The 23,036-nt window shown below is 48.8% G+C and overlaps 2 long non-coding RNA genes across 3 annotated transcripts; one reads left to right on the top strand and one right to left on the bottom strand.

The window, feature by feature from the left end:
• Positions 1-3,009: 3,009 nt before the first annotated feature.
• On the bottom strand, positions 3,010-13,786 carry LOC128346289 (uncharacterized). Of its 2 annotated transcripts, XR_008316876.1 has the most exons (4): positions 13,714-13,786; positions 4,174-4,303; positions 3,695-3,800; positions 3,010-3,469 (listed from the first exon to the last, which is right to left on the bottom strand). It is a non-coding gene; the product is annotated as an uncharacterized LOC128346289 (long non-coding RNA). The 2 variants fall into 2 exon arrangements; XR_008316875.1 differs by lacking the exon at positions 13,714-13,786 and having other exon boundaries at positions 4,174-5,656.
• Positions 13,787-14,887: 1,101 nt separating this feature from the next.
• Positions 14,888-20,462, top strand: LOC128346800 (uncharacterized). Its single transcript, XR_008317207.1, has 3 exons — positions 14,888-16,099; positions 18,890-18,993; positions 20,123-20,462. It is a non-coding gene; the product is annotated as an uncharacterized LOC128346800 (long non-coding RNA).
• The last annotated feature ends 2,574 nt before the right edge of the window (positions 20,463-23,036 follow it).

Raw genomic sequence — 23,036 nt, 5'->3', positions numbered from 1 at the left:
CTTGGAGGGGGTGGGCTTTTGCAAATTAAACAGACACTCAGCAGGGAAAAGCAGCTCAGATTCAATGGCCTAATCCTCTCCACCCCAATATCAAAAGACTGCCCCCCCACCCCCAAGACCTGAAAGGAAAAACCATTTCCCACAGTGCTGAATGGATTTCATAAGGACCAAACCCGAGTCCTGGAATTTTAGTTTGTTACAGAGGGAAAGGGGCCGGGGAAGGTTTGGGTCCCCTCACTGGGCTGCATGGGTAAATATACCACGACACACCAGATGAAGAGCCACCAGGGACTAGAGTTTCCAACTTTCAGCCTGCTGCTGTAGCTGGGCCTCTCAGAGCAGCTAGAGATGCAAATACAAGCAGGTGATAATGTAGAATCGGCAGTGAATGTCTGCACATATGGTTACTGTTAAAGGCACAAGGGCAGGCCTGGGCCATTTCTTCGTCTAGATCAGTTGGCAACACTGCTTCAGACATAATTTCTTATCAGTACCTATTCTGATCAGATATTTCCTATTTTGGAAAGGATATTTAGATGCTGTGGCGTGTCTACACCTACATAGATTAGAATCATTTGGGCAATGGTTTTTCCCGTGACACTTTATGGATGCAAAAGCCAGACTTCGAACAAGCAGGATAGAAAAAGCATTGACACTTTTGAGCTTTGGTGCTGGAGAAGACTTTTGAGGATACCAAGAACAGCCAGGAAAACAAACAAATGGATCATAGAACAAATCAATCCAGACTCTTCACTCAAGGCACAAATGACCAGGCTCAAACTATCATACTTCGGACACATTATGCAAAGACCCAGCTCCCTTGAGAAGTTCATAATGCTGGGTAGAGTTGAAGGAAAGAGAAGAAGAGGACGACCAGCAGCAAGGAGGATGGACTCAGTTATGACAGCAATGAATGCACCACTGCAAGACCTTAAAGGCCAAGTTGAAGACAGACCATCCTGGAGAGAATCTATGTGGTCGCTAAGAGTCGACACCGACTTGACAACACTTAATAAATCAATCAACCTATTCTACAGCAACATTTTTTAAGCACTAGCAACTCCAAAATGTGGGTGCATGGGGTGTTTAGTGTTTTTTTCAAAAGCATTTCCCCTTCCTCCTCCTTCGGCTTTACACTTCTGCTTTCCGGGTGCCTTGTTCTTTGTGATTCTCAGGGTACTTTGTAGGCCCCTCCTGTATTCTACCAAGAAAGCCACATGGCTCTGTGGTTGCCAGGAGTCGACACTGACTCGACAGCACAATCTTTCCTTTCCTTTTTCAAATACCTTTTCCCCGTCCAAACCTACAGTGCAGAAGTGGTGGTACCTGTGCAGGTGGGGTGTACCCCATGGAGGGAGTGCACTGGCTAAAGAACTCTGCTGGCTATAGGAACTGAGGGAACAACCTAAAGAGAAAACCCAGGGGGAGGAAAATGCAGTTGAGAGAGTGCTGATTATGAAGCCTTTGTCTGCTCAGAGAGACCTCTTCATCTTCTGAGATTGTTAGAGTTGCCAACTCCTTTTAAAAAAACCATACCTCAGAGCATGTGCAGAGTTCTACCCAAGAACTACGGTCAAAGTGGCCCTAAGCATCTCAAGGGTATCTTCCTTTTCCTCCTTTGGCTGTCTAGAAATTGTCTGTGCATGTTTTTGGAATCTGCACCTTGCTGGTTTAGGATGGCACCAGTGTTCCCTCTAAGAGGGATTCCCAGATGTTGTTGACTACAACTCCCAGAATCCCTAGCTGCAATGGCTTTTGCTTGGGGACTGTGGGAGTTGTAGTCAACAACATCTGGGAATCCCTCTTAGAGGGAACACTGGATGGCACCCCCACCAGCGTTGGAAACATAGGAAGCTGCCTTATGATACTGAATCAGAACCTTGGTCCATCTCATTCAGTACTGTCTACATCAGTGGGCAGCAGCTCTCTAGGGTTGCAGATGGGACTCTCTCCGCCCTCCCTGGAGGTGTTACCAGGGATTGAACCTGGGACCTTCGGCATGCCAAGCAGAGGCTCTGCCACTGAGCTACAGCCCTATCCCTAGCTTAAGCAGCCCAGAAGAAGATACCCAGTAGCAGCAACCACTCCACTGAGTGGAAGAGTTTTGGGCTCTGCTCTGGACTTGTTGTCAGCATGGAGATATGAGATGAAAAATGCTTCACCTGTGAAATGCCTGTGTTAAAGGCACAAGAGCAGAACCAGGAAAAAGGTAGCCGCACCTGAGGTGGGATGAAGGAAGTGTAGGCTTCAGGTTTGGGTTTATGCCAACTCCATTTTAGAAGCTCAAGAAGTAACCCTATGCACATCCATCCAGGCCCCTCTCCAAGCTCCCACAGAATCCCTGGTGCCATGCTGCCTGGGGTGTTTCTGGAAAGGCAGAATATATCAATTTATAGATGTATACATAAAGCTCCCAGCATGACAAAAAGATGACTAAGGGCTATGGGTGATAGAGGTTTACATATTATGAAAGCTAGGGGAGACAGGGGATTGCAAGAAACTTTCCTTATTTACAATAGAATTTTAGATATTTATTAGCAGTGGGTTTAGGACAGACAAAAGCATAATTAACTCATGCAATTCTCTGTCATGAGAGCCAACAATAACTACTAGTAGGTCATGTTGCTTTTAAAGAAATAAGTCAAAATCCTGAAAGATAGGTCCATCAAAGCTTATTAGCCATGAGAGTTAAACAGAACCTCCATGTTCAGAGGCAGTATAGCTCTGAAGCTGCCTTATATCCAATCAGACCATTGGTCCATCTAGCTCAGTACACTGACTGGCTGTGGCTTTCTAAGGTTTCAGGCAGCAGTCTTTCCCAGTCCTACCTGGAGATGCCAGGATTTGAACTGTTGAGGGTAATTACTTGTATAGCAGAGTATTTCAGGAGCTAACTCACTCCCATTACAGCAGAAGTTGACAGGGTCTCAGGGGCAACAGCTTGCAAATGATAAGCATGGAGATTCATGTAAGGTTAAACTAATCTGCTTTATTCAGAAGTACGTACATGATGATAGGAAAGGACCTATATCTAACTTCTCTGGCTACATGTTGGCCAGAGAGAGACCTATAGAAGCATGGTGCTCAGAGAGAAAGCCAGGAGCATTCTGGGAAGAAGGAGGAGGAGGAGGAGGAGGAGGAAATCACTCCCAGGAAGTTCCTGAGTACATTCTATCCAGAGAGGGGGAGACCCAAACTATCTCTACTCCCAATGCCCCTAGTGGTCATTAGGGTCACTGGTGCAAAAGGTCGATGCCATCTGGAGCTGCATCTCCAGCATGAACCTTCTGTATGCCAAGCAGATGTTTTTGCCTTCCTGCTCTGCTTGTGGGTTTCTCAGAGCCATCTGACTGGCTACCGTTGGAAACAGGATGCTGGACTACACGGGCCCCTTGGTCTCATCCCGCCAGGTCCTTCTTGTCTTCTTAACTCCAACGGTGGCATGTGGTGTCCTTGCCTCCTTGGTGATCTAAGGGTTAAAGGAGAGAACCGAAGCAGGAAGCAGGAAGCAGTTACATGGAAGAGAAAGTGTAAAAACCCCAACCCTGCAGTGCACTTTCCCCCCTTGGCACCTGCACAGGAGCCGCTTATCAGATCAAAAGGCAAACCACATTTCCTCTGTCATCTGCAGGTGCAGTGACTGCCCCCCCCACGTACCCCCTACCGTCTGCCTTTTCCTCCCAGCTTCTAACACCTGAGCAACTGCTGCAAGAGGAGGAGGAGGTGGCAGCGTGTCAGTTTAACATCTAGGTTTAGGAGAAAGCCATTGAAAGAAAGATCCAGATGGGGGACACATCTTTCTGAGAAAACAAAAACAATCAGGTTAATACCACCTTCAGTGGAAGGCTGTGCCAGTGATGAGTGGCGTTCGGGAATTAGGAGCAAGCAACCCTTGCCAATGCTAACTGATTTGAAATGACAAGACTTCTAGTGTCTCAGGACCTGAGGGCAGAGGCCAGAGAGACCCTGGCGGTGGAGCCCAAAGGGGTGTGTGTGTGTGTGTGTGTGTGTGTGTGTGTGTGTGTGTGTTTGTGTCTGTCAGTGTTTCGGCAGCCCCTTGGATCAGGAGCAATGGGTCAGGATGACTCAGGAGATGCTCTTGTTGCAAACTCAAAACGAGATGAGGCCACTTCCAGAAGTGTGTGTACATGTGCAAGAAAAAGCTTAACTTACTTTCTGCATGTGCATATTCTTCTTTGCTATGAGAAATTCCGCCCCTCTGTATTCGAGGCTGTTTGAGGTACGCAGTGGGGCAGTGACTGTTTTCCAAGCTGGAGCCACCACAAGACTTTTTCTGCTGCACCTTCAACCAAAGAAATGGGAGAGTTCAAGAAGATCAGTTCTGGTCCGAGTCTAAAATGCCTTTGTCAAGTTCCAAATCTTAGCAGCAAGCAAAGAGGTTAGAAGTCTGGTTGGGTCTGTAAAAATCTGGCAGAGTTGGAAGCAGGCCTAGCTCCTAATAACATTTTGGGAGGCTCGTGGTTTTCTCTTGACCTAAGGAAGCTCACTCTGTCAAGCTCTGAGATTCTCTGGTTTTGGAGGCAGGATCCCTCTGGGTGAATAACTGAGGTGTAGTTTGCAATGATAAAAGTAGCAGCTAATGTATGTGGGATTATAGAGGAACATATGAGCTGGCAAGGAGAAGAATAGCTATTTGGCAGGCTCATTTCCAAAGAATGTAGGAGCTTTAAGTGTATTTCCAGGCTTGGGTTTGGCAAGAGGATGCGTAAGGATTGTAGCAATCCTTGCTCATGTTTTGCATAGTTCCTTTGTGGTATTATGGTGGTGATGATGATGATGATTCCATTTGTGTGCATAAGTGAATCCAGAAAAGAAATTGGACTTAGCTAAGCCAGAGGATCACGGAGGATCCTGAGCCACAAACAAGACAGGCATCGAAGCTGAACTGTTGACACAAAGGGCATTTCCTTTTCTGAAGTGGGCTCCAGCCAAGCAAAACAAATCCTTTTCCAGCAGGAAGGAAGTCTCTCACTCAAAGGCTTTTGTTGTGATCAAGTGTAGAGACAGATTGCCAACGGATTGGGGGTGTATGTGGGGCCGAGTTATCTCCATGAAGAATCCTTGGAGCTGGGAGAATCTCTTCGGCGACTCAAGCAAAAAGAAATGCCCTATAACCGACTTTGCTTCTTCAGTCTGAGCGAGGGCTTCCCAGAGCTGAATCCTGGAACCTTTTTGCAGTGCCAGGGCTCAACTCTGGAACTGGCAATAGACTATCTGTACTCTTGTTGCGTTTATAACCTGGCCTTTCTCCAAGCAGCTCAGGACCGCGGATAGAGTTCTCTCACCACTCATTTTGTCCTCACAACAACCCTGTCAGGTAGGGTCAGATGAGAAATAATGACCAGTCCACTTGCTGAGCTTCATGGCTGACTATGGATTTGAATCTTCATCTTCCTGGTCCTAACCACACTACTCCACACCAGAGATGCATGGGAGTGCTTCTGAAGAGGTGCAGAGTACCAGAATTACAAGTTAGGGCTTATTTTGATCTCAGGTCAGAGGTGCACCTGAGTAATTTTGGAGCCTGGACCTAAAGGCCTTTGGAGGTCAGCCCCCATCCCCTGTCGGCCTTTGGAGGTCATCCCCCATCCCCTGTCGGCAGAAGTTAAGCATCATCCCGCTTAACATATTTATTTATTTATAAATTTTTATCCTGCTCTTCCTCCAAGGAGCCCAGAGCGATGTACTTGAGTTTCTCTTTCTCAACAACCCTGTGAAGTAGGTTAGGCTGAGAGAGAAGTGACTGGCCCAGAGTCACCCAGTGAGTTTCATGGCTCAATGGGGATTTGAACTCAGGTCTCCCTGGTCCTAGTCCAGCAATCCAACCACTATACCACGCTGGCTCTCCATATGCACACACCATGACACATGCAGTATTTTTAACGCTTGGGTCCTTGAGGGCACAAACAGCAACTGAACTCACAAGAATGTAAGAATATAAAACAGGTATATTAATGCAAATTATTATTATTATTTATTATTTATTTATTACATTTATAAACCACCCCATCCAGAGGCTCTGGGCGGTACACAACAACCCCTCAAAAAGACATAAAACCCACAACTCAAACACAATGCCAAAAACAATATAAAAACAATTCAAAAATGATTAAAACCATTTAAAACCAATTTTTTTTTAAAAAAAAAACACTTAACAAGCCTTGGAAGGCCAGGCCAAACAAATAGGTTTTTAGGGCTCTCTTAAAGGCCGACAGTGAGCCGAAACTGCAGTTATCTGCTGGCAGTGCATTCCATAGACCAGGAGCAGCTACAGAAAAGGCCCGGTTCCGAGTTGCCACCAGTTGTACCGGTGGCAACTGGAGACGGACCTCTCCAGATGACCGCAACGAGCGATGTGGATCATACCGAAGAAGGTGCTCTCTAAGGTAACCCGGACCCAAGCCGTTCAGAGTTTTAAAGGTCATAACCAGCACTTCCTATTTCATCTGGAAACATATCGGTAGCCAGTAACACAGGGATAATATGGTCTCTCAGGGTTACCCCAGAGACCAATCTGGCTGCCGCATTTTGAACTAACTGAAGTTTCCGAACTACGTGCATTAACAGAAACATTTCAACATGCAACTTAACATATTCCCATCCCACATATCCCCCCTACCCACCCACTCCTCCTCTCTAAAGCACCTGTTGGAGGTCACAATCACACTTGGTTGCCTGGTCACTGGCAGCACAGCACGGCAACCACACCACCCAGGATAGACTAAAGAGTAATTGGGGGCTCCCAAGGGCAGGGACACAAGGTAATTTTGGTGCTCAGACCTGAAGGGCTTTGGAGCAAACGCCCCCCCCCACCACGTGAGTCAAAATTAAAAAGTCTTTTTTTTTTAAGTCAAACCTACACATTACCGTGGTGCCAAAAAGTCGGGGGGGGGCTCTAAAGGCCGGGGGGGGCTCCTGCCACTACCCCACCCCACCCCACCTCACTGCTGCCCTGCAGCACTGAACCGAGGTCCCGAAAACTTCAAGAATTCTATCAACACAATGTGCGTATAGCCAGGGTGTGGGGTATGGGGGGGGGTGAGCCAAGGAGGCCTCCCCCACCCCCGTAGTGGCAGTGGTGGGCAGAGCGGGAGCGGCCTAGCGGCCCTTGAGAACTGCGAGGAAGCTCCATTGCTCCTGCTCAGTGAGCAGGCCCGATCCCGACGGTTCACATGTACCTGCAAAATTGGGATGGGTTCCCTTAGCCTGGTTTTGCACCCGTATGTGAATAGACCCAACGTGTTATCCTCAGCAGCTATATAAACATCTGGGCATAGAGAAAAACATTGTTAACAATAGGGCCATGTGTGGCCATGAAACGCAAGTGGTACCATCAGAATCTGAGTAGCGATGCACCCCAGAGCTTGTCACCACTCGGAGCATTGCGAAGCAGGCGCTGCTTGGCTTCTTCTGCAGACCCACATTTAGAACAAGGTCAATGTCATCAGGTTGTGTCTGACCTCTCAGTCCAAAACGAACTCTCTTAAAGGATGCTTTATACTATTGGAAAAGAGCAAACACTGCTGGCATTTGAGGCTGAAGGCCAGGGTCTCCACACCCTCTGGGGGCCCTCAAATCCTCTTTAGTCTGTCCCGGGTGGTGTGGTTGCTGCTGGCTTGCACTGTGTTGGGTGACCAAGTGATTATGACCTGTGCCAGGTGCTTCAGAGACAGAGGGGGGAGTGGCGAAAGAAATGTGTGGGATGGGAATTTGTGAAGTTTTGTGTCGAAATGTTTCTGCTAATGCATATTTGCATTAGCAGTCTGGGGCGCAGTCTGGGAGTGCTTCAGGATCCGAGCCTCTCCCTGGTGTCCCAGACTGAGGTGGTGGACAGAGGTGCCTTTTATCAGCTTTGGATGAAATGCCAGCTGTGTCCGTTTCATGAGATAAATGACCTCAGGACAGTGGTACATTTGCTGGTCACCTCCAGACTGGCTTACTGCAATGAGCTCTATGTGGGGCTGCTTTTGTATGTAGTCCGGAAACTGCAGCTGGTTCAGAATGAAGCAGCCAGGTTGGTCTCTGGGTCGTCTCGGAGAGACCATATTACTCCTGTATTGAAAGAACTACACTGGCTGCCGTTAGGTTTCCAGGCAAAATACAAGGTGCTGGTTATCACCTATAAACGGCTGTTTATAGGGTGTTTAAGAGATCGTCTTCTTTGTCATGAACCCCACCGCCTATTGAGATCATTAGGAGAGGTCCGTCTGCAGTTGCCACCGGCTTGTCTGGTGGCTACTTGGGGACGGGCCTTCGCCGTTGCTGCCCCAAGGCTTTGGAACACGCTCCCTGCTGAAATAAGAGCCTCCCCATCTCTGACAATTTTTAAAAAATATTTAAAGACACATTTGTTCACCCAGGCTTTTAATTAAATACCATTTTAATCATTTTAACATTGTTTTAAAATATTGTTTTAAGGTTTTAAATTGTTGTAATGTTTTGACTTTTTGCTGTCATTTATTTTAACCAACGGCTTTAATTTCTTTGTTGTCACTTATCTGTTTCAATTAATGTTTTAACTTTTCTGTTTTTGTTGTAAACTGCCCAGAGACATAAGTTTTGGGCAGTATAAAAATATGTTAAATAAATACATAAATATTTGCATCAATATACCTGTTCTATATTCTTACATTCTTGTGAGATCCGTTGCTGCTTGTGCCCTCAAGAACCCACGTGTTAAAAATACTGTGTGTGTCACGGTGTGTGTATAGGGGGATGATGCTTGGCTTGCAAGGGGAGCTCCAGCAGGGGGTGGCCTCCAAAGGCCTTTAGGTCCAGGCTCCAAAATTACCTATGAGCACTTCTGGTGTCACTATAATTGAACAAGGCAGGTGGGACACGTCCCTGGAGCCACCTTCCCGTCTTGTCCCCGGGCCCATGTCAACCTTGCCACAACCCTTTGCTGGCCTGGTGTTCTGAGTTCTTTGGGTTTGAAGCTGTGCCCTTTTCCCTGAAAAGCATTTGGAAGTCCATTTTCTATATGTGGTCATATAGTGCGACTGTGCTTGTGTGCTCTCTGATCCAGTCAGGTGGGTAGGGAGCCAGTCTTGCAGCAGCAAGAATGAATTGCCCCCAAGGTGAACCAGGGTTCACCTTGGGGGCAGGCATTTGGATTTGGATGGGTGACTACATGTCAACACTGTCTGCTATAAGATATTCCCATAGCTCAGTGGCAGAGTATCTAGTTGCATGAAGGAGGTCCCAAGCTCAGTCTCTGGCATCTCCAGGTAGGGCTGGGAAAGAGTCCTGTCTGAAACCTTGGACGGCTGCCGCCGGTCAGTAGACAATCCTGAGCCAGATGGACTAGTCCAGTGTTTCCCAACCTGGGGGCCTCCAGATGTCGGTGAACTACAATTACCAACAAACCTAGCCACAATTAATTGTAGTTGGCTGATAAGATCATAGGAAGCTGCCATATACTGAGTCAGACTATTGGTCTATCTAGCTCAGTATTGTCTTCACAGACTGGCAGCAACTTCTCCAAGGTTGCAGGCAGGAATCGCTCTCAGCCCTATCTTGGAGATGCTGCCAGGGAGGGAACTCAGAACCTTCGGTTCTTCCCAGAGCAGCTCCATCCCCTGAGGGGAATATCTTACAGTGCTCACACTTCTAGTCTCCCATTCATATGCAACCAGGGTGGACCCTGATTAACTAAGGGGACAAGTCATGCTTGCTGGAGTTATTGTTCTGCAACATCTGGAGGCCTCCAGGTTGGGAACCAATGGACTAGTGTCTGACTCTGTATAAGGCAGCTTCCTATATTCCTAATACTTTGTGAGGGAGGGTGTGTGTGTGTGTGTGTGTGTGTGTGTGTGTGTGTGTGTGCATACACACACACACACACACTCACAAACCTCAGCTCATGTCCTGTAAATTTCATGGGTGTGTATATGGCTTACAGCTGTCTGCGGTCTGCAGTTCTTGTTTTTATACCGGAATGATACCCAGTTGCCCACAAGGCCTGGAAGATCTGGTTTGCAGTCATGCTTTGAGCCGGATTAGTTAATCACAAACATCGCAAAGCCCTGTGCACTTTCCCACGGCCTGGTCTTGGGGCTCGTCCCAGCTCTGCTCCATCATCTGCAGTGTCACTCCCTCATTCCAGAACCAGGAGGAGGAAAAACAGTCTGCCAATGAAGTGCAAATGAAGCCTGAAACCCAGAAATGTGGAGAGGAGGAGGAGGAGGAGGAGGGGCCCACCGCATGCCAGGGATGAAGAGGAACTATCTGAAACCCAGAGGAAAGGGAGGAGGTCCCAAATGAAGAGTCTGGGGCATTGGGTGTGTGTGTGTGTGTGTGTGTGTGTGTGTGTGTGTGTGTGTGTGTTCCAAATTCAGGAAAAAAAGCAAAGGATACAATGCCAATGCGAAAGGGGGGACATTCCAATTCATGCATCTGAGAAAGCAAGCAGGCTCATGAGCAGAGGAAGCTGCATTATACTAATCAGACTGTCCATCTAGCCCAGAGCTGTCTACTCTGATTGGTTCTCCTAGAGGTCTCAGGCAGAAGTCTTTCTCAGTCCTGCCTCCTGTCTGATCCCTTAAATTGGTGATGCTAGTTAGGGAAGGAATCTGGGACCTTCTGTATGTCAGAGGAATGACCGAGGGAAAGCTGTAGCTCAGGGCGTGTGTGGGCTTTACCTGCAGCAAGTCCCAAGTTCACTCCTCAGAAGCACATGCCATTATCAACCAGTTATTCTCTCAGAATGTTCTCACACGTCTAAAACCAGGGGGCTGTGTCAACAGGGAGTAAATGTGAGGCTTCTTCCCGCAGCTTTCGATACACAAATTAAGACGGGGAGGATACAAGCTGGGGATTCTATCCAGCCATTTATAGGTGATAACCAGCACCTTGTATTTTGCCTGGAAACCTATCCGCAGCCAGTGTAGCTCTTTCAGTATAGGAGAATTGAATCTCCACTGCTCGTGTGGAGAGCCTCGATGTCTGACATGATAGGACAACAGGGTTGTTGGCAGGGGAGCTTTCCTGGTAAGGGTATTCCACATACATAGGAACATAGGAAGCTGCCTTATACAGAGTCAGACTCTTGGTCCATCTAGCTCAGTATTGTCTACGCTGACTGGCAGCTCTCCAAGTTTTCAAGCAGGAATCTCTCCCAGCCCTACCTGGAGATGCCAAGGAATGAAACTGGGATCTTCTGCAAGCAAAGCAAATGCTCTACCACAGAGCTATGGTCCCCATGTCTTGTGGAAGCAAGCATGTCTTGTCCCCCTAGCTAAGCAGGGTCCACCCCGGTTGCATTTGAATGGGATACTAGGAGTGTGAGCACTGTAAGATATTCCCCTCAGGGGATGGAGCTGCTCTGGGAAGAGCATCTAGGTTCCAAGTTCCCTCCCTGCCAGCATCTCCAAGATAGGGCTGAGAGAGATTCCTACCTGCAACCTTGGAGAAGCCGCTGCCAGTCTGTGAAGACAACACTGAGCTAGTTAGACTAATGGTCTGACTCAGTATACAGCAGCTTCCTATTTCCTAATATTTTACAGAGCTCACAAGTAATCACCCAACCAAATGTAAACCAAGACAGACCCTGCTTAGAAATTCATGCTAACTACTGCAAGACTAGCAGCTGAAAAAACCTTCTCTTCTGTCATTACCCACCAAACTTTGATTGTGGGAGATCCAGGACCTGGAAAATTCTCAGGTTAAGAATGGAGGATATAGGCAGGTGCCTGTGGAAGGAGGTGGATGATATCATAGAAACATAGGAAGCTACCGTCTATCAAGTCAGATCCTTGGTCCATCTAGCTCAGTATTGTCTTCACATACTGGCAGTGGTTTCTCCAAGGTTGCAGGCAGGAATCTCTCTCTCAGCCCTATCTTGGAGATGCCAGGGAGGGAACTTACAACCTCCTGCATGCAGATCCTCTTCTCAGAGCAACCCCATCCTCTAAGGGGAATATCTTACAGTGCTCACATGTAGTCTCCCATTCAGATGCAAACCATGGTGGACCCTGCTCAGCAAGGGGCAATTCATACTTGCTGCCACAAGACCAGCTCTCCTCACATCATGTCGTGTGTGTGTTTTTTCACTGTGCATTGCCAGTAACTTTTAACCCACTAACAGGCTCATTCATAGACAAAAGCTCTTTTTAAATAGAGTAAAAAGACATCCCTAATTAATAAGGGAACACAGTTTAAAAAACCAATTACTTATAAAAACAGAGGCACGTCTTCCAGTGTGTGAGTGAAAAGGAAACGCCTCTTCTACCTCCTCTGGTGTGCCATCCATGCAGCATCTAAAAACCAAGAAAGGTTTGAAGGGGAAAAACCCCCCCAATGCTGCTGTTTTGGTTACATGCAGATATATTTAAATTTAGTCAGTTAACTGATCAATTAAAACTCATTTGAGCAATCAGCCTAGATGCCTCTGCCCTCAAGGGATGAACAGGCACACTGTGAACTCTCCCTGGGATGGAAGCACTTCTCCAGGCCTTGCTGATCTAGATAATGGTGTCAAGCCATAGAAGGGGAAAGAGGCTGGGGGTGGTATTGGCAGCAGGCGGCATTCTCTGCTCCCCACAACCGACTTGGAGCTTCACGGCAATATGCGTTATCACAGCAGTTGGAAGACAGTTGCATGTCCTCCTGATCACAGAGGGTGGGGAAGGCTTTGCTCCTGAAGATAAGGAGCCAGGACCCTTCAGGATCTCTTCAGAGCTTGCATATGGATGTACAAGATGGGGGAGATGGTTGGCCTGACAGGCCCGTACACAGACAGATAGTCAGGGGGTTGTGTTTTTGAGGTCAGTTTACGGAGCCCCTCGGCATTATCATCTCTGGTTCTGTCTTCATTCCATTTTTTTTTTTTTTTTTGGTCTTATCAACCGAGCCCTCGTGTTTACCTCAGCAGCTTAGCAAAGAAGAGCTATTTGTGGTTAAAGGCGGCCTGCACCACTCAGGACCTGCATGAAGTACAGCTCACAAAATGGCTGACTAGAAATGTGTGCCAGGCAGCAGTCTCTCGTGGGTGTCTTCTGACCTCCGTTTAGGAAACTTGCAAGGCCTCTGGAGAAACAACTAGGCTTCAACAAGAGCTTAGAAAGCTAGCATGCAAAGAGACTATCTGACTAGACCCTCCTCTTGCATGTGCAGATGTATACAGACAAGAATCCACTTTCAAGGAATTCTGCAGGGGCCTAGAAAACAGCCTGAATGCATTTGATGTAGTGCTGCCTATGAAGAGAGGTGTTCTTATGCCTGGACTTTGGAGGCGAAGTCCAGGGCCTCCACAGTCCCTGGGGGCCCCCAAATCCTCTTTAGTCTGTACCAGATGGTGTGGTCACCCGGCCGAGCATGATGATGCTTAATTTTCAGGGGGGGGGGCCTCCAAAGGCCTTTAGGTCCAGGCTCCAAAATTACCTAGTTCCACCTCTGCCTATGAAACACAAGTAAGCCTTGACTTTACCCAGGACCTGGAAAATTCTCAGGTTAAGAATGGAGGATATAATATACTAGTATTTTTCAGCCCGTTATAATAATGGGCGCTAGTGGCTCTGGGTGGGGGGTACCTTTAAGAGCGGCGGGAGGGTTTACTTACCCCTCCCGCCGCTCTCTCACTTGCCGCCACCAGTCGCCCCCGCCGCCCCCCCACCTGATTAAGGGCCAAATCGGCCCAAACAATTGCCGCCGCCGCCAACCGCCCGCCCTCCCAGCTGCCTGAGTCCTCCTCACCCGGTTAGGCCCGCGTCAGTCGGGCGATGAAAGACCATATTCTGAGAAGGAGAGAGGAGCTCGCAAACAGAGCTCCTCTCTGTGCAAAGCCTCTGCCCATGCGTCCTTTGCGTCCATAGCGGCAGTTCGGGCAGAGGCTTTGCACAGAGAGGAGCTCTGTTTGCGAGCTCTTCTCTCCTTCTCAGAATATGGTCTTTCATCGCCCGACTGACGCAGGCCTAACTGGGTGAGGAGGACTCAGGCAGCTGGGAGGGCGGGCGGGTGGTTGGCGGCGGCGGCAATTGTTTGGAACGATTTGGCCAACATGGCTGCCCGTGTCTGGGCGGCCGTATCTTTCTTGGCGGTTCTGGGCATGCACGGAGCGCATGCCCAGAACTGCCGAGAAAGACACGGGCAGCACGGAATCACACTTAAGGGTTTTATTATAGAGGATAGGATATATATTACCATTACCTATATGGGAGACCATCCTAGCTTAGCCGACCTGGGTTCCTTGGGGGAAAGAGCACAATATTATGACTTAATTAACAACATAAACAACAAAAACAATAACATCACTTCATTTTTCTTTCACTCCAGCAATATGCCGGGTGCTGTACCTGTACATGACCAGGACTACACAAAAGTTTTTTATTTATTTATTTTTTTACAAGAGTGGTGTCCCACCCTTCCTTTGGGCAGCGGCTCACATGTTCTTCCTCCATTTTATCCTCACAACCACCTTACGAGGTGGGTTAGGCAGTGGAATGAATCCAACTGGCCCAGGAGGCTCACCTAATGAGCTGCATGGCAGAGCAGAGACTTGAGCCCACGACTTCCCGCTTCGAGTCAAATGTCCCAACCATTACACCACAGTAGCCCTTAATCCCTCATAGTCCCTCACATAGTGTGCAATGCAATGTGGGTGAGAGGAGCCCCCTAAGCACGGTTGATGGAGTGGTGCACCAGGGCAGTTGTTCCGCTCCAGCCTAACAATGCATAAATGCAGGTGTGTGGCAGGATGCCCATTCTTTCCGATGGGCTTCCCACTGTGCAACTGCATCTGCACAATGTCATGCCAGAGCACAACTGCCCTGACGGGCATCTCTGTTGACGGCGCTTACCCTGGGGCGGCAGCGCAGGCAGGGCTTCTACTGCCTGCATTGATTTGCGCAGTACGTGAGTAACTGTCCCTTTACCCTTTGTATATTTAATCATCTGAAATAAGAATAGCCAATTATTCATTATTATTTATTTAAAATATTTATAACCCGCCCCTCCAGTACAATATTGATTGGGGTGGCGCACAGTAGTGACACAATAAAAGCAATACACAATGTAGAACAAAAACCCATTAAAACAAACCTAATTAAAATTAAAAACCCGCCAGGCTGTAGTAAAACAGATTAAAAAGTTTCTCCAAATGGGTACAGCAACCAGCCTCAGAACTGATAATCAAGACACTGAAGTGGTGAATAGCTTCTGCCTTTTAAGATCGACCGTCAACAGTAAAGGATCTGGCCGCAGACTAGCACTTGGTACGGTAGAAATGAAGGCCTTGGAAAGCATATTTAGATGCTGTGATGTGTCTATACCTATGAAGATTAGAATCGTTCGTACAGTGGTGTTTCCCGTGACACTCTATGGATGCGAAAGCTCGACTTTGAAGAAGCAGGATAGAAAAAGAATTGACGCTTTTGAACGTTGGTGCTGGAGAAGACTTTTGAGGATACCATGGACAGCCAGGAAAACAAACAAATGGATCATAGAAAATATCAATCCAGAATTTTCACTCGAGGCACAAATGACCAGGCTCAAACTATCATACTTTGGACACATTATGAGAAGACCCAGCTCCCTTGAGAAGTCTGTAATGCTGGGAAAAGTTGAAGGAAAGAGGAGAAGAGGATGACCAGCAGCAAGGTGGATGGACTCAGTTATGACAGCAATGAATGCACCACTGAGAGACCTTAAAGGCCAAGTTGAAGACAGACCATCCTGGAGAGAACCTATCTATGTGGTTGCTAAGAGTCGACACCGACTTGACAGCACTTAATCAATCAAACAAGTACGTTCCAAGATCTTTTTTCTTTGCACTGAGGTGCTGGATCCTCTCCAGCCAAGCAGCTCAGGAAATTGACAGCTTGAGTCACAATGCCCACCTTGCCCCACACCACCCAGCAAATGCAGCCCTGCCCCACCCCCCACCTCCCCAGATCAGGGGAAGAAAAAAAATCTTTGTAGCACAAAAGGAGAAGACAGGCCAGAGACCTTTGTGATAGGCAAAAGACTCTGTGGTGTTGTCTGCTTTAGCACTGAAAAGAGAGCACCAGCCAGCTGGAAGTCTATGACCAGGCTAGCATCATTCCCTTGGCAGAACTCATTGGGCAGAATGCTGGAAGACAAGGTCAATTTTGCTTCGTATTGAACAACTGGGTAGAATACAGCTTGTATGCTTTTCCTTCTGTCTTAGTGTTTGTACTGAAAGCCAAAAATTGATGGAAGAAGCCTAGAATGTGCCTGAGAGGGCTTGATCCATCCTGCTGCATACACCCTCAAGAGCCCCTTTCCCAGAGCTGTGTTAGCGCCGGGAAAGGGGAGATGCGTTAGAGAGATGTGTCAGAGCAGTATTCTTTGTTACTAGGCCAGGGAGCTATTGGCAGTTCCCACTGAACCTCCACGTGGCTCCCTACTAATTGTTCATTAGACCTTTTGGGAGCTTCAGCTTCAGCTGAACACTCCACGTGGATCTCCTAGCACCATGCCACAGAGACTGCACCTACTACACAGTGCTGCACTTCCCCAGGGCTGATGGGACACCTTTAAGGGAAACGGAGTCCTCTCAAATCTCAGCACCATCTCGGAACACATGCACAGAGCACTGGGAGGTGTAGTCCTTCCCATAGAGCTCTATGGGGAAAGCGCTAGGAAAGACTACACTTCCCAGTGCTCTGTGTGTGCCTTCTAAGATGGCGCACATATTTTGCCCTTCCTCTTAGACAAAGCGTAGCACTGTGTGGGGGTCAATACAGTGGGAAATGGAGGTTCCCACTGCACCTTGATGGTCCCCCCCTCGAGTGGCCTCCACATGAAAAACACAGAAGATCACTGGGCTAGAGGTCTCTGCTTCATCCTTCTCTGAAAAGGCTGATGGTTGGCCTGTCTCAGAAGCACAACTCTGGCAGGTTGCATGGCTTCCTGAGGATTTGCTCAGGAAGTGGTGCAGCATGAGCTCGAGTCAATACAGAGGGACATGCCATATCCAAGCCGGGGCAACTCTCAGCCTTCTCTGGGGAAAGATGCCTCCGAGGGTTCTGCGATGTCTCCTGCAAGGGATGACTGGCTGGCCAGCTTAAGAGTGGTGCCAACTGGTGTTAGGAGTGAGAATTCTACAGCATTAACTCTTAGCACCACATAACCTGTTTTGGCCACTAGAGGCATGAGGAGTTCTGTTAATACATCTCTGAAGGCAGTTGGAATCTTTCAGTTGTTGAAGGCTAGTGCCTGTTTGGGTTTGTTGATCATTGACTCTCTCTCGCTGGGTGATGTTTTAGTTGCTTAATAAATCTTTATTTTTTATTTTATTTTTAACTCATCCTTCTATCTTCAGACAATCTCTTGGGCTGAGCTTCTTTGCCACCAGAGCACACTCTGCTGTGTGTAGGTTTAATGTGTGTAGGTTTAAGAGGCTTTAATGCTTCTCCTCACACCCCTCAACAACTGGCACTGACCAGTCCAGCAACAGTGCAAGGCTCCTCTTTTGAAGTGGCAGGCTGTGGTAGGCCAGGTGGAACTGGCTGCGGGACACAGCCAGGGGTGGATTAAGCTTTTTGCCACCCTTTAACATTTTTTAAAATGCAGTGGGGGGTGCAGGGAGGGAGGTGAGGGGAAAGTCCCCCCTTTTACCTTTTAAAACGCCGCTGTGCAGTGGGATGGGGGTGCTGAGAGCAGCTAGCTCCTCCCAGCCTCCTCTCCTCCCAAATGACTGCATGGGCCTCTCTGCAGCCTGTTTGGGGCCTTCCTCCACTGTGCAGCAGCATTTTAAAAGATAGAAGGTAAAAGGGGGAACTTTCTCCTCGCCCCCGCTCCCCACAGCCGCCACCCCCATCCTGCTGCTGAAATTTGCCACCGTAGGCAAGTGCCTCCTATGTCTATGCGTTAATCCACCCCTGGCCACAGCCATGGCTGGCAGGCCTACCGTTGAGGCTGAGCCGGACACTGAGGACGTTCTGAGGCTCTAGAAGTCTGAAACGGAAGTAGGGGCTCAAGGGAGCTGGGCAGGAGGGAAGGGGCTGCGACGACAGGGAGAGGAGAGGCAATAGAACTGGAGGGGAGAGAGGGAGGGTCACTGGAGCTTGCTGACTTCTCCCGAAATCAGGGCCAGCTGCAGCCAACGACCCTCCATGTGCTGCTGCCTGTGCCTCCTGCATGGGTAGGCTCAGAGAGAAAGTAGCTCCATTGCCCCCACACAAAGGCACAGCACGGCCACCTCAAGGATGGCCCTACTGAGAGTCCCTGGTCCCCATGGAAGCTGCCCAACAGTGCCAGTCTCCGATGCCAACCCTGGCCTCACTGCGCAGACCCTTTTTCAAATTGTCCACTTCTGGGAAGTCTTCAGATGTGGATGTAGGTTGACCTTTATTTCATTTTCATTTATTTTTGAGGTTGTGGGCCTGGCGGAGAGTCAGGCAATCATTCTATGTATACTTACCTGAGAGTAAGTCCCATTGGACATAATGCAACTTCTGAGTAAAAATGGCATAGGATTGAGATGGAAAGATGCTTTTCATTGGGGCTTTATGTCTCCTTTCCCAGACGCTTGGCAAACGTCAGTTCCCAAGGTCCTGGGGAGAGGAGAGCTGGTCTTGTGGTAGCAAGCATGACTTGTCCCCTTTGCTAAGCAGAGTCCACCCTGGTTGCATATGAATGGGAGCCTAGAAGTGTGAGCACTGTCAGATATTCTGAGAAGAGTAGAAGGTTCCAAGTTCCCTCCCTGGCGGCATCTCCAAGATAGGGCTGAGAGAGACTCCTGCCTGCAACCTCAGAGAAGCCACTGCCAGTCTGTGAAGACTATACTGAGCCAGGTAGACCAATGGTCTGACTCAGTATATGGCAGCTTCCTATGTTCCTATGTTCTCTCCTTCTCTCCCCCACCCCTCACTTCATCTTCTCTCCATTCTTCTCCTCTCCCTCTCAGGTTTGCTTTACAGAAGGCCAAAAGCCCTTACCAATGCTATGAGGAAAACATGAAAGGAGCCGCTAGAAAAGCAAAAGGAGGGCCCCCCAGTTCCATTTCCTTGAGTATGTCATCCATTTGCCTTACACTTTCTGTGGCATTCCCGTGCAAATAACAAATCTTATTCAGTAGCCACTCCGGCTTTTGAGATTTCACCAGGCATTCTATACACACACACACACACACACACACACACACACACACACACACACACACACACCTTTGCAGCCATAAGAACCAGAAACTTTTAAAAAGCTGGAAGAAATCAGACCTGGAGTGGAAGAACATTGCAGACTCCTTATTTTCGGTAGTCATACATGAAACACCTAGTCAGAAACTTTACAAATCATCTCCATTTCCTATACTACAACAACTACAACTATTTATATACTGCTTTTCAACAAAAGCTTCCAAAGCAGTTTAAAAAGAGAAATAATAAATAAAATAGTTGGCCTGGGCGCAGAGCATCTGCGCCCCTAGTTTGGCCTGGCCGCCTCCTCCCGCCAGCCTGTTTTCTCCCGCTCGCCTGCCGCATCCTCCCACCGGCATGGCTCCGCTGGCCAGCCACCTCCTCCCGCTGGCCTCTGCCAACCAGTGTGGCTCCGCCCACTGGCACGGCTCCACTGGCCGCCATTGCTATTTTCTGTCCTGCTCATGAATTCTCGCGGGAGTTCCACAACGCATTAGAACCGGCACGTCATGGAGAATTATATATAAAGAAGATAAGATGGCTCCCTGTCCCCAAAGGGCTTACATTCTAAAAAGAAACACAAGATAGACACCAGCAACAGTCACTGGAGGTACTGTGCTGGGGGTGGATAAGGCCAGTTACTCTCCCTCTGCTAAATAAAGAGAATCACCATGGTAAAAAGGTGTTTCTTTGCCAAGTTAGCAGAGGAGATTGCCTATACAGTCTCTTTCCTTTTTTCTAGCTTGGCTACGAATTGTTTTGCCAATCGTAAAGCTGCTCCTAGAAATAAGAAAAGAAATATATATATATTTATATTCAAAGTCATGGGACTCCAGTGGTTTCCTCAGAAGGAAATCAACCTTACAGAGGCCTCTAAAACTTCCCATTGCAGTGCAGCGTGAGAAAGTGGCATCTCCACATCTAATTACAGTAACAAACAAAGTAAGACTCTTCCCACTTCCCATTTTCTAATTCTGATCTCTTTGGAACTTTATTTCTGGTAGGTTCCAGCCTTGGGTGACATCAGCCAGCCTCCAAATCCTAAACCCAGAGCCAAAGTCCTTTAATCAAGTACAAAAATGTTCGAGTAGGATCAAGTCCAGAGCAGAACACAGAAAGAACAAGCAGACCAAGCCAGCTTTAGGACTGTGTGTATTCCCAGGGAAGAGCCAAGCTATGCCTGCATCTAAGCAAGAGAGAATACCACTCTGGCCACAGCTGTGATCCTTAGTCCACTCTCTGTTGGTCTCCCGAGTGGCAGGAACACAGAGGGGAGGGGGAGATGTTGCCAATTGAATGGCACTGACTGACACCGACACACACCCGTTGACAGCAGCTTGACCTGCAGGGTAGTGGTGTGCCCGAACCGGTCCGGCGGCCATTCCAAAGAATGGCCGAACTGCCGGACTGGTCCGGCCCTGCCTGGTTCGGGTCCGGGTGGGGGGTATGCCTTTAAGGGCGGGGAGGGCTTGCTTAGCCCTCCCGCCTCCTTGCCCCCGCCAGCGCCCGTATTTTCTAGTATAGGGGCGCTGGAAACCAGCCGCCGCCCCCCGCCGCCGCCGCGGCGAAAGAACCCCCAATGCCAGCCCTCCCTCCCTCCCAGCTAGCTGCCCGCCCGCCCGCCGCTCACCCGCTCACCGGATAGGAAACGAGAGGAGCTCCGGCACAGAGCTCCTCTTGTTTGGAAGGCCTCCGGCAGAATGGTGTTTTGCGCGCGTGCGCATGCGCGCACCGCAAAGCACACCGTTCGCCGGAGGCCCGGTCTACCCGCCGGGAAAGGGCCGGGTAGACCGGGCCTCCGATTGCTGGGTAGACCGGGCCTCCGATCGCCCTTTCCCGGCGGGTAGACCGGGCCTCCGGCAAACTGTGTGCTTTGTGGCGCGCACATGCGCGCGCGCGCGCAAAACACCATTCTGCCAGAGGCCTTTCAAACAAGAGGAGCTCTGTGCCAGAGCTCCTCTCGTTTCCTATCCGGTGAGCGGGGTGAGCGGCGGGCGGGCGGGCAGCTAGCTGGGAGGGAGGGAGGGCTGGCATTGGGGGTTCTTTCGCCGCGGCGGCGGCGGGGGGGCGGTTGGTTTCCAGCGCCCCTATACTAGAAAATACGGGCGCTGGCGGGGGCAAGGAGGCGGGAGGGCTAAGCAAACCCTCCCCGCCCTAAAAACAAGGCCCCCCTTTGGTGCCAGTCCGGACTTCTCTGGACCGTGCACATCACTACTGCAGGGACATATTTCACAGCACTATATACCCCTGCTAACTGGGCAAAGAGGCACCTTTTAACGTGGCGATTCTCTTTATTTAGCAGGGGGAGAGTAACTGGCCCTATCCACCCCCAGCACAGTACCTCCAGTGACTGTTGCTGGTGTCTATCTTGTGTTTCTTTTTAGATTGTGAGCCCTTCAGGGACAGGGAGCCATCTTATTTATTTGTTATTTCTCTGTGGAAACCACCCTGAGCCATTTTTGGAAGGGCGGTATAGAAATTGAATGAAGAATAATAATAACAACAACAACAATAATAATAAGTATTATTCCTAATGTAGTCAAACTGCTGTTAAAGGCACAGGAGCAACAGCTGGTTAAATAATGAGTTGGCACCCCTAAGAGGATGCAGCAGGAGGGTATGTGCTAGGTGCAGGGTAGCCTTGGTGGGCCCTTCCAGCACGCATGGGTCTGGATGGGAGGTCTTAGTCAGCTACCTAACCTTGATTGGGTGCAGATGAGGAGGGTGGCACTGGCAAAAGCAGATGGCCGCCCAACTCTGTAGATGGCTAGTTTCCTGCTCCTTCATGCAAGAGAGAGAGACCAAATGGTATGTACCATTTCCTGTATCCCAGGAAATGGGAAACACCAAAGAGAAATCATTGCTGCTGGTCATCTTGGATGGAGGAGATGCTGGCCTACTTCCAAGAAGACTTTTGCCACAGGGTTATGATAACAAAGCCAACAGCATGCTCATAGGGTATTGGGGCTGCCAGAGGTGATATTTATTTCACTCACTATATTTATATCCTGCTCTTCCTCCAAGGAGCCCAGAGTGGTGTACATGATTATGTGTATCCTCTGTTTATGTTTACCCTCACAACAACCCTGAGAAGTATGTTAAGCCAGGAGAGGAGTGACTGGCCCAGGGTCACCCAGCAAGCTTCATGGCTGAACGGGGATTTGAACTTAGGTCTCCCTGGTTCTAGTTCAACACTTTAAACCTCTATGGTTCTATAAAGGTCACTTTGACATTTTCCAGGAACATATCACCTATCTTTGTTCACAATTTGGCTGGTGTCTCCACACTCAAGGCTGTGGGTCTTCTTCAACACCACACATGCATATATCCTTATACCGAGGGCAGCACGGAACCACCTGAAAAGCTAAGATTTTTATAAAAGCAAGTTTCTAGCCCCTGTGGTTGCAAACATGGACTTGAAAATGTGTGTCAGAACCTCAGAGATATAGAAACTTGCCTTCTACTGAGTCAGAGCATGATTGGTCCACCTACCTCAGTGTTTCCTGTACTGACCACCAGCAACTCTTTGGTGTTCCAGAAAGGGGGCTCCCCTATTCCTACCCGGAGAGGTTGGGGATTGAACTTGAGACCTTCTGCATGCAAAGCAGATGCTCTGCCATTGAGCCGTGGTCCCTTTCCAAGGTAAGGTATCGCATAGGAGGGAAGGTGCTGCATAGCTCTTTGCTTCTTTCCTGGCTGCGAAAAGCAGGCTGAATTGTGTAAATGTGCATGATTAATGCAGGTGGCGCAATTCTTTAATCACATCTTGAGAATGCCTACACAGCTGACAGTACCGTGGCAAGGACAGACTGACCGAGCACTTCCTAAACCCATTAATTTGTCAGTGTAACATGGACCACTGGAGTTCATTGAGCCTTCTACTCAGTCACTCCCTGGGTTTGCCCTACAGGACCATTA

This window comes from Hemicordylus capensis, chromosome 2, assembly GCF_027244095.1.
Source record: "Hemicordylus capensis ecotype Gifberg chromosome 2, rHemCap1.1.pri, whole genome shotgun sequence".
Classification (NCBI taxonomy): Eukaryota; Metazoa; Chordata; class Lepidosauria; order Squamata; family Cordylidae; genus Hemicordylus; species Hemicordylus capensis.
The sequence above is the reverse complement of the archived record's forward strand: the minus strand, read 5'-3'. Positions and strand labels throughout refer to the sequence as shown.